This window comes from Miscanthus floridulus, chromosome 1, assembly GCF_019320115.1.
Source record: "Miscanthus floridulus cultivar M001 chromosome 1, ASM1932011v1, whole genome shotgun sequence".
Lineage (NCBI taxonomy): Eukaryota > Viridiplantae > Streptophyta > Magnoliopsida > Poales > Poaceae > Miscanthus > Miscanthus floridulus.
Genome location: NC_089580.1, coordinates 64477532 through 64489806, shown reverse-complemented (window position 1 = coordinate 64489806; position 12275 = coordinate 64477532). Strand labels below are relative to the sequence as shown.

The 12275-nt window shown below is 44.4% G+C and overlaps 1 long non-coding RNA gene across 2 annotated transcripts; it reads left to right on the top strand.

The window, feature by feature from the left end:
• The first annotated feature begins 6393 nt into the window (after positions 1-6393).
• LOC136533120 (uncharacterized) lies at positions 6394-11140 on the top strand. 2 transcript variants are annotated; one of them, XR_010778408.1, is made up of 5 exons: positions 6394-7286; positions 7367-7422; positions 7503-7621; positions 10158-10800; positions 11025-11140. It is a non-coding gene; the product is annotated as an uncharacterized lncRNA (long non-coding RNA). The 2 variants fall into 2 exon arrangements; XR_010778404.1 differs by lacking the exon at positions 7503-7621.
• Positions 11141-12275: the final 1135 nt, after the last annotated feature.

The following is a 12275-nucleotide window of genomic DNA, read 5'->3' as shown; positions in this document are numbered from 1 at the left end:
AGGTCACCCTTTGATGAACCACCGGAGGGCCCAGCCTCCAACCAGACCACCGCTAGCTCCCGCGGTGACACCGGCGGATCCGCCACGGTATCTGCCTCATTGTCAGACAGGATCTCCACCACCACGTTCGCATGAGATGCCGCCTAGCGTCCCAACTCCGTTCCACCCAAACACTTTCAACCCGGGTCGCTCGGGGGCTCCATAAATATACAAATGTTGAGTACTACCTCTCTGTTTTGTTTACTATTGTATGGAGAAATTCCTTCCTACCCTAACGAAGGGGTAGTTCATTCCTTTAAATTTACCTTACGTAGCTTTGCTTTAAAAATTCTAACTGATTGCACCCCGCCTTTTCCTACGGCTACACCTGGCCGAGCCTCGCAGGCCATGCCCCGGGCTCGCGAAGTTGCGACCTACAGAACAAACAGGTAGGTACGAGAAAGAAAGAAATTTAAAACAAAATTATGCTAAGGAGAAACTAAGGAACGGAAGGGAACAAGCTTCCCCGAACGGAATAACTCCATCACAGAAAACAAAATACCATTATAGCTGTTAAGCACACGAACGTTTTATATGGGGGCTTCCCCCACAAATTTAAACTACTATGGCCACTCGACAACTTCACTTGAACACCAGAAGAGACAACCAGACCTCCCTGAGTCGATCGAGTCACCCAGGATAGATCAATCGGTCTCCTGAGTCGATCGATTCACTTAGGATAAGCACCTGAGATATAGGTAGGAAGCGAAGGGGCGCCCCATGCGGGCCATGCCGACTCCATCTCGAATGAGGAGCACGGGTCCCGGTCGGACATTTCCGACTAAAGATCTCTGAACCCCGTCTCTCATGTCATCAAGGTAAGCATATGTTCATTAAATACAAAACTATTCACACGAGGGCTAACCCACGATTGACAAGCGTAGGTCCCGGACGGACGTTTCTGACTAGAGCCCGATGAACCTGTCTCTCCAGTCTTCAAGGTAAAACACTATCAAAGCCCTCTATTTCAATTTAAAACATTCATACATCCATACGCGCATTTCATTCCATACGCCTGAATCCCCCGGACAGTTAGGGCATGAACCGCCCGGGGGCTCAGGAACTAAGCATCGCACGTGCAGCGAAATGCACCAGAACGCTCCATGTTGCGCCACGAAGCGGTGGCTTGCCTCATTCGACATGAGCAACCAAACAAAGCCAGGGGAGAAAACTGTAGATGAGCACCGTGCGACCTTCGCCCGGTCTGGCAAACCGGGTCATCTCAACCTTCTCGTTCGATCTTGAACCTCTCGCTAGACCCATAGAATCCCCATTGAGGGGAGGCCGTCAGGCCACTCAGGTCGCTCTGTGGAATGGCCTAGGCATCTACTAGGTTATAGGTAAAGGAGTAGTGGAATGCCACAAGAGGGCTATGCCGACCCCATCACGAACGACGGACCTGGATTCCACTCAATCACACCCGTTAGCGAGCTCACCGAGCTAGTCTTCGAGCCCGAGCGATCGGGACAGGCGATGAAACTTAGCCCCTCCGGTTGTGAGGAACCGGATGGGGTAGCGCAAAACAACTCACAACCCCCACGAAGGCCCGACAAGGCTCAGGGGCTTAAATGCCATGGGACCGCGACTCTGAACTCACGTCGACAAGATAGGCGACATCCGGCTATGGCTCTTGGGACCATGACTCCGAACTCGCGTCGATGGGATAGGCGACATCCGGCTATGACTCTTGGGACCGTGACTCCGAACTCGCATCGATAGGATAGGCAACATCCGGCTACGGCTCTTGGGACCGCGACTCCTAAACTCGCGTCGACGGGATAGACGACATCCGGCTATGACTCTTAGGACCGTGACTCCTAAACTCGCATCGATAGGATCAGTGACATCCGGCTACAGCTCTTGGGATCGCGACTCCTAAACTCGCGTCGACAGGATCGGCGACATCCGGCTACGGCTCCTGGGACCGTGACTCCTAAACTCGTGTAACAGCTTCAGACAGCTTCACTAACTAAAACTAACTCTCTCGATCCACGGCGAGCACCGACGCCTGGGTCTACTCGTGACTCCACCTTACCCGATCCCACGGCGCGCACCGACACCAAAGATCAAACTCTATTACATCCAAAACTAAACTTCCTCGCCCGATCCTCAGCGCGCACCGACACTAGGATCATTAAGTTCTGTCTCAATCTAATCCCCGCGCTTAAAAAACACCTCGGCAGTGCAACGACGCTATGGTTAAACAAAATTATGTCTAAAAACTCAAAATACGCGCACCCACAGACACAAACACAAAGAACCCCCCCAACCGGTTCCGCCCGAACCACTCGAGGGCTTGGGGGCTACACCCGTGGGTGCGCTCACGCGCACCTGCTAGTGAGACAAAAAATTCCCCGGACGATTTGGCTCAAATCGCCCGGGGGCTCGAGGGCTCCTATCAGGTTCATAAACCCGGGGTCCCTCAAGGACCGTCTTCCACGCTCGGGCTCGGCCCAAGAAAACAACATATATTTCATGGGTCGGCCCAAAAAACTAAAACACAACGGGCTGAAAGGGAAGTCCGATTGTCGACCGGAAGGTCTACCCTTAAGAACAGGCGCCCGCTCATCAACTTCTTCAGCCCACCTCTCCGACCGGAGCACTCGCTTCAGGCACCAATCGTCTCCAAATAGTCTCTCCAATCAGAAGGCTTGGCCCAAAACGCTGCTTCCTACTCCGACCCCACGACCGGGGCTCGTGGGAAGCCTGCTCACCGCTCTTCTCCGACCGACGCACTGAGAGCCGACTGGAGTCATCCGACCGGGGGCTCCCCGTTCGGAAGGAACCAGAAGACGTGTGGAGAAAGGCAAGACATGGCTCACAAGTCAAAACCACTATACTAGGGACCATACCCTGCGCAAAACTGTGCTCTACAACCACCCTAACACAAAGTATTGTAGGAGCCGCTAGAAACTCCCATATGGTAAGCCCCCCCCCCCCCCCGCGTGTCTCTAGACATCGATCGTAGTATGGGCTCCTGGATTTGCCATACCGGGTGAACATAGCGCGGCTCCTCACATGCCACTAGGCATCCAGAAGTATTTGCAGGTACCGGCGTCCATCCTTCCTGAAGAAGATAGCTCGACCTCCATGCACATCTGACATCCTACAGCGACATCGACAGTATTGGGGGGCTTCAATCATTATCTAGTTTTCATCACCATAGGCAGCAAGGCTTAGAAATATCTGTACTCTCTCCCTCTCACTTGTAAAAAGCAACCCCCTTCGTCTATAAAAGGGGATGCGCTCCCTCCAACGAGGAGAGATCGACTTTAAAAAGCTCAGACTCACTAGATCGACATCAACCCCTTACAACCGTAGGACCACCAAGTTCCGACCGCAACCCTTCCGGTCGGAGCCATCCGAACCTCTTGTATACCCCCTCCTTTCTCCTTCTCGTTTGTAACCCCCTACAGACTTCAAGCACCTAGGCTCAGGAATAAAGTCACTGACCGACCCCTACTAGACGTAGGGCATGTTGTCTGAACCAGTATAAATCCTATGTCATTGAGTGCTAGGCCACCTCTGATCACAACGTACAACAAAACTATAAATATTTACTAGTTGGCCACTTTCTGCACTGACATATATCTATTGAAATTTTTAGTTCTACTAGAATACTTATGTTGCATTATACTTTACATTTTACTGACATATACTTGACTAGCAAAAACAATTCCGTGATCATCTCTTTTTACTGTGAATCGCATTATTTATGTAGACACTCACATATATGCACGCACACTCACTTCTACGAACAAACATACATCCTACTTCACTATGAGAACTTTCGAAATACTAAGACGGTAGATTTTAGGACTCACGAGTCATCACATGCACCGTGTTGTCGACAAAACAGTCACCTACCTTAGGTATGAGTAATTCCAAAATACTAAGCTGGTAGATTTTAATATTCACATTAGTCATCATATGCGTCCCAATGCCGATTGACACGGTTGTCTACCATGGGAAAATAGTGAACATGTTAAATCATCAAATACTAGAATAAATTCAGAAAAATAGAGCTTAACTGAGCAACAATCTAATCAATTAAGCTACACAAAGTTCTCATATGTTGAAACTCTTTGATCGGCTCCCCTTATGTATAATTCCTGGCTTCGCCACTAGGGCCGGCTATGACCGACGGGGCGGGGTCGAACACGTGGCTGCAGGGTGGTTAGCGGGGTGTAATTGCAAGGGGTGGGGTCATTAGTGATTGCAAAGATGATAACAAGCGGTGTTTTTAGTAGTACTAGATGAGTGCCCGTACGTTGCAACGGGCGCAACATAAATTGAATGAGATGTTTGTTAGCCAAGTCAAAATCAAGAATATATCAATTTAATTTTTCACGTGTATTATACCATGATAATGTCTAGAAACATATTCATCATCGTAATGAATCTGAAATAAAATTTAGGCTTAGAGCTTGTTGTCTGAAAGTTATGACAAACATCAGTTGCCTCAAAGGCTGAAAATTTATTGCTAGGCATCGAATTGAATTTATCCATGCTCTGCCTTGCCTAAAACATGTATACTCGGACTTACAATATTCTAGCCCGCATGAGGCATGGCAACAATTTATTTTTGTCAACACGCAACGCCAATGACGACGAACGAGATTGGGATTGCGATCATGATCATTGTGTGGTGATATTCCAATAAATTTCTTTCTTTTTCCATAATTCTCTTTCCATTTTATTCCATTTTATTTATTTGCCTTCCAGTGTCTCCATGCGGTGATTATTTGCCTACCGGTGATTCCATGAGGGTACATTCCTTCTGTGTTTCCATTGCGTTCCACGGTGTTTGCAGGGATTTTTTTTGCCGCGTGCGCGGGATTGACTTTCATGTGTGGGTGATTGACGATGATTTTTTCCCTGTGTGTGTGATTGATGGTTTTTTAATGCCGGATAGTCATGGATCGCATGAGTATTTTGGTTCTATCGGATAGATGTTGACAATCCATACATTTTAGTTGTAGAGATAGAGTTAAGCAGATAGAGATCCCTGTTGCAAGTAGAGAGACGTGGAGTTAGGACTCAAACCCCCTGGCCGTAGGCCCTACCCAGTAGCCAGCCAGAAGGCACCGTCACCACGCCAGTAGGATTACGCCACACACATAGTTCAGTTCACACGAACACGGTGGAGCCGAGGGCCGAGCCGAAACCAAAAGGCAAAGACTGCGCATGTGCGGCTGGCACCTTTGTAAGGCCACAGCCCGGGAAAACGGCTAAGATCCACTCTATATGTTGAATGGACCATGCCTACTAATTAACTCTATTGCACTTTCGTCCTCGCTTCGTACAAAAGATTCGAACCGGAGTTCTATAGCTTTCCAGAGCTCAGGCTTTTAAGTTGGTTCGGTTGCCTCCCAGGCTCCGATGTGGCACTAAGTCTACTGCTACAGCCATTCCTTTCGCTACAGTACTGGCAACCCTCCATTCTACAGTACCAACACCTGAGCTACAGTAGTTCGGCGGCCCAGCCCATCAGACTGGCCCAGCTAGGCCCATCAGCGGGGTCTCACATACACCCACCCTTAGGATTCGACGTCCTCGTCGAGGGCCGAATCAACCTACCAAACGGGACAAATATCCAGGACCGATTCTCTTGGCCCACGTTTATATTCCCAGCTCCTCAGCCCAAGTGCCAACCTGTCCGAGCTCCCGAGTCATATATCCGTGAAACCGCGAGACTCACTTGGCCCACGTCCATATTCCCAGCTCCTCGGCCCAACTGCCATGTTCTTATAGAGCCATGCGCAACTTGTCCGAGCTCCCAAGCCATATGTCCGTGAAACCGCGAGAGTTGACTCTGAATACCATTTGTAACGCTCCAGCCCGAGAAAACGGCTAAGATCCACTCTACACGTTGAATGGACCACGCCTGCTAATTAACTCTCTTACGCTTTTATCCTCACTTCACGTAAAAGGTTCAAACCGGAGTTCTATAGCTTTCCAGAGCTCAGGCTTTTTAGAGGCTCCGGCTCCGGACTGTTCATGCACTGTAGCACAGAGCCGGCGGAGCTCAAAATTGTGGCTTCGCCGGCTCCTCCTCTTTTCGGCTTCTTTTCAGTTCATTTTGCGTCTCGATTTCCGAAACGGCTCCTGCTACAGTGTTGCTATAGTACCTCGAGGTGAGGAGCTAGAGCCACCAGGAACAGCGCCAAACGAGTCCTAAGTTTCGGTTGCCTCCCAGGTTTCGATGGGTACTAAGTCTACTGCTACAGTCATTTCCGCTGCTACAGCACCAGCAACCCTCTATGTTACAGTACCAGCCCTGAGCTACAGTAGTTCAGCGGCCCAACCCATTAGGCTGGCCCAGCTAGGCCCATCAGCGGGGTCACAACCTTCTTGTTCCTTCTCTTCCTCCCTTAGTGTCCCACAAGTGGCGCGTCAGTGAGGTTTACTTTTAATTTTGTCCGTCACAAACGTTTCAACAAATTTGTACCTAGAGATGGCATAATTTAAAGAAAATGAGTCTGCTAAAACTTTGAAGCATGTCACAATTTCATACATTACATGCTCATAGTACATTCTTACAACTGTTAGATAAATTCTTCTTTTGTTAAAAAGAAACCATAATTACATTCAAACATTTTAACAAACAAAAAGTACATACGTTTCTTCCATTCATTCATTCAACAGATCTCGATTTATACTAAAAACGTGCACACGCTGCCATTTGCATTACACTTTGCCATGTTCATTTCTCATTCTCTTTTCCCAATGACAGGAGGAACATAAAAAAAAACATTCACAATCACACTTAAATCAAGGATGAGTATACATCGGTTCCGGTTATTGTACTAGAAAACACAAGGTTAAGGGGAAAATAATCAAACACGCACCATACAAATTCTAATAATCTCTACAATTAATAAAAAGATCCCGTGCTGATCAACTAAAGTCTTATTTGAATGTATGTATATCTATTTCAATGCACGTGCGTTAAGTGGATTGAAATGTCGGGGTGTATCAGGCCTCAAACCCCAACTCCCGTGGATGACAGCCCACGTCGGGGTGAGCTCCCACGCTCGGCCGAAAATCGCATTTGGCTGTGCGAGTATTGGAATGGATCACGCCGCGAAAAACGTCAATCCACGCGTGAGAAAAATCTCCGCCCGAGAGGTGTGGAATCGCGACCACGCGTGCGGGCGCTCCTCCGGCTGTCCGCCGTCGTCTCCTTCGAGCTGTCCGCCGCCTCCTCGACGGCGTCGCCCCGACCGCCTCCTCATTGGGTCCAGGTACGAAGTCTCCTCCCCCATCTCCTCCTCCACCTCATCTCCCTTCACCTTCTCCTCCCTATCCATTTTTTTGTTTCTAGGGTTCTTGACGGCGGCGGCTCCCAGCCGACTTCAGTCATGGCTTTAGTTCCTCCAGGTACATCTGTTCTCCTTCCCCTTCCACACCTCCTTCAGATCTTCTTCTTGCATTTGGTGAAACCATTGTTCCTATGCTAGATCTACGGGTGGTGCACAATAAGCTGCAGCTCCCCCTCAACCTCCGCCCCAAGGATTCCAAGCCCATGCCATCAACTGCATCAGCTTATTGCTCATAATGTTTTTCCCCCTGCATCAGTGTATGCTCATTTCTATAGATCATATGAAACTTTGTTTTTCATTGGACGACAACCAATACTAATATCTAGGGGGGAAATAGTTACTTTTCAGTAACCATTTTGTTCAGATTTTGTCATCTTTATGAGCAATAGATTTTGTCTGGTCTATCCCGTCGTGGATGGTTTGAATTTGAAGCCTTAATTTTGTCAGTATTTTTACGGCGTAACTAGTGAAATGTTGATTGAGTGGATGCATTTTTTTAGTAATATAATATGCAGTTTCTAATACTAAAAAAATAATCTAGTCATCGCCTTTTCCATAGAAACTTAAATCTAATAAGAAAAAGACACTTTAGTTGTCTGCTAGATTATCTGATCTAGTGATAGTTGTGTTAGTTCTATACAAGACCATGTAATCCTGAAGTCTCAGGAACTTTGCAGCTTTAATTCAACTGATCTTTGTCTCGATTCAGATGTTCAGATCCCTTGAATATGATGTTTGAAACATTAGTTTTTGTTACAGTTCATATGGTTTCGGAAAAACGTGATAACCGAATGAAGATGGAAATTCTTGAATTATTATTATTGACGTGGAGATATATGCTTGACATGTCAAACTGGACATCAGTTCAGTTATTGTCTTGTACCGATCTTTTTTTTAGAGCAATCCTTTTGGCTAGGAGAGGCTTCCAGATAGTTAACCACGCAATGCATGGCTGATAACTCCAAACTGAAACCTGTGCTGTGTCAGCCTCAAAAGCTGGCAACTGGATTGCATCCATGACATGTCTAGTTTTGAGATAAGGCCCCGTTTAGTTGCCAAAAAATTTTGCATAGTAACTGTCACATCGAATCTTGCGGCACATGCATGAAGTACTAAATGTAGACGAAAAAAAAACTAATTACACAGTTGGTCGAGAAATCGCGAGACGAAACTTTTGAACCTAATTAGTTCATAATTAGACACTAATTACCAAATACAAACGAAATGCTACAGTGAGCCAAAATCCAAAATTTTTTGCATCTAAACGCACCCTAAATATTCCAATATATGCTGCTGAACAATAGTGCCATATTCTAAAGAGGATTCTTTGGACTAATCGTAGCTTGCTTGTCAATACCAGTTACTAGAAGTTTTATGGAAGAACCATCTCATTCTATTTATCTGTAGACAATTGTTTGTTGTACAGCAATCAATACTTTTGAGATGGAAGAACCATCTCAAATCATGCTGTCCAAAATATTATACAAAATGAGTTGACATGTCCCTGTTGTAAGTTGAGATTGCTGCTGAAAACATACAACTGATATGTCAAATTGTGATGTTATTTTGCCTATTAAGGTAGACAAGCTGTGATACTATTTTTTATTGTGATTTTTTCAAACCTGTACAGTTTTAGTATTGTGATTTTTTTCACTTGACTAGTCTTAGTGGAGTACTACAATATGTTGTTAATTCGGCTTTGATATGTTGCTGCTGAAAACATACAACTGATATGTTGTTTCTGAAGCATATATATCACAGTTAGACTTGTTACAACTTTTACATGTTATTTGGTCCATTTACAAGTCTAGGTTACATGTCAGAAGATCCTCAAATAATCAGTACTGTTACTTCCATCTCACTGATGCATACATGTTTAGGCGTGTCATGTACTACATGTTTCATGTAAAACATATCATGAGAAGATCCTCAAATAATCAGTACTGTTACTACTTAGTAGTAGGTGCTGTGTATATCAAGATTTCTAGGATGCCACATTATTATTCTAGGTAGTGTTTAGGCCTTCCTAATTTTCTACACCTTGTGGACTTTCTAAGTTTGCAATGGTCCTTGTCATATAACTTCCATCTCACTGATCGTGAATTATTGGTGCTGACCTGTGTTTGAGAATAGTACTCTATGATGGAACTCTCTCACCAAACTTGACTGCTATACTAGAAACTGTTACTCACACAAGTTATTTACTGTTATTTACCTGTTCTTGATATTTTGATGAGCTCAAGATGCAAAATCTTTGCTTCTTGTTGCAAGGCTTGTAGGTACACTGCAGGAGCTAACCTGAAAAACTCCAAAAATTCTATTAAGAAAAACTTGTTTTTTCTTTGCAAGTTTCCTTTCTGCAGTCCCAGTTAACTGTGGTTAATCTACTGATGTGATTTATCAGTATATCTACTATATTTAGCTACTCATGTTTCCTGTTTACATGAAACTAGAATGGACATTCATTGAGTTATTCAGTCTCTTCTGATACCTGAGCTGATGGTGACAGTTATTCAGGTCTTGTCTTAAGTCCTGAGTAGCATGAATCCTTTTATCGGGACAGGTAGTAGTGGTTCCTTTACCTTGGAATGCTTATCATTTTGCCTTGCCTTGTTGCTTTTCTGATCTGACATGCATAGTAATCAGTAGAATTTTGTGTGTGCTTTCTGATCTGATACAGTTCTTGGTGGTAGCGGTACAGTTCATTCGTAATGTAGTTCCAAGCAAGAAGCAACCAGTGTTTAATATTGTGCCTATATTTTCTTACCTTGTCTTATTTGTGTTCTGAGACAGAATAGAGGTTAAGTACTTCTGCTGGATGGAGAAGATCGCGGATGGCGCACGGCGGCGCAAAAGAAGAGGACGACGCGGACACGTGGGTGGAGAAGGGCACGCACGGAGAGATCGGGCGCGGTTGAGATACGTGGGGAGCCGGGGGTTTTTCGCTCCCCACCAGCTGTGCAAAAGGGACGGAGTCGGAGGATCGCTTTCTGAACAAAGCAGCGTGGAGCGGAGGCGTCTGGCAGCGCTCTCCAGATTCTCGCGCGGAGCGGAGCGGGAGAAGCGTTGCCGAAGGGTCCCATAGTGCATGCTGCTTACAGATCCTAGTTCATATTAGTTCTGATGTTAAAATCATGTATAATCTTTGTTGTTTTTTATGCCGACTTGGCTACACCAAAATTTGGTAAGCCTTCCTTGGAAAGAAAGAAATCGGCCAATGGTGTCAAAGACAAAAAAATTTTTGGATCGGCTAAGAAATATTATTTAATATATTTTGGGATAAGCTTGATATTTAAGATTTGCTCACGTGAAGATAAGTAAAAAAGGCAAGGAAGCTAGGAGGAAAGGAGACATGCATGCACACGTAACACTAGGCTTGCGTGATCAACTATTGGAAGTGCTCATGCACGTACGGCCAATTAAGCACGACATCTAGGCCTTGTTTAGATTGCAAATTTTTGCAATCTGGACATCGTAGCATGTTTTGTTTGTGTTTGATAAACTTTGTCCGATCATGAACTTACTAGGCTGATTTACAACCAAACTGTGCAATTAGTTATTTTTTTATCTACATTTAATGCTCCATGTATGCGTCCAAATATTGATGTGATGGAGAGAAAGTGAAAAAAGAATTTAGAGGTGATCTAAACAACGCCATAGATGCACATCAACGGTGAAGGAAAAAGGACACGTATCATGTATGTGCATGTGGCCGGCTAGATGGCATGTTCGTATATGTATATGGCAAAATAAATCACGTGTATGCTTAACGAGCAAAGACGCGCACATGGCATGTTCGTATATGTATATGGCAAAATAAATCACGTGTATGCTTAACGAGCAAGGACACGCACATCGGCAAGGACTCCACGTGAAGGAGATATTTATTGTTAGGCAAGTTTACAGAGTCTTTATCCCAGGGTATAAATATAAAATCCCCGGTCATTGTAATAAACATCCACACATCAATTAAAATTAGTCTATACTTTTTTTGGTTTCACGCCAATCTTTAGGAGTAGAAGTAATGTAAATCTCGGCGAGTTCTTTAACAAGCAGGGCTGCATCGGCTGATCGACCTCCGGCTTGTCTATGAGTACCGTCACGACTTGTATTATCGTTTGTAAGGCTGCATCAATCATTTGATCTCTTGCGAATTATAATATAAGTTAGTTATCGATTCGTATCATTGTTTGCGAGGCTGCATCATCCAATTGATCTCTTGTAGATACTGATATTGATCAAAGTTATCGATCTTGTATTAATTGCAAGGTCACTAGTTACTGAATTTGACTAAGATTAGTAATATTCTTCTTGGTGTTTTCGGTCAATTCATCCCGTTATCGATCTTATTATAATTAATGTTTCGTTAGTTATAATAATACCATAATTTATCCGGTTAAGATCGAGATAGATCGGCATCATATCATGTCAATTGGTCGTCTTTTGGCTTTATCACGATCAGATCTTAAATTTGATGACTCGTTCTGTTAAGATCGGCTGTTTTATCTCGATCTGAACCATACATAGTACGTTTTCAAAGGCATGAATTAATTTTAGATAGATTCATTAATTGATAAAGTTTGATTTATCGTTATTACCATCCATAGTTGCATCGATATGGTCGAACGTCACTGGTGGAACTTTAGATTAGGATTTATTAATTAATGAGTTTGTTTATGGTTAAGACATGTGCTTTGTTTGTTTACTATGTTTGAAATCGGTTATTTTAGCCGATTGCGTATTTTACATTTATAGTTTGTACCAAGAAACTATCGAAAATATGGATAGATCTATAAGTTTTTTGGTTTTAGTTTATTATCGTTACCATAGCTGCATCGATCCGGTCGAACCTCAGTGATAACGGTAATAGATTAGATCTAGTTTGTTTATAAATTCATTCTTATTAGATAG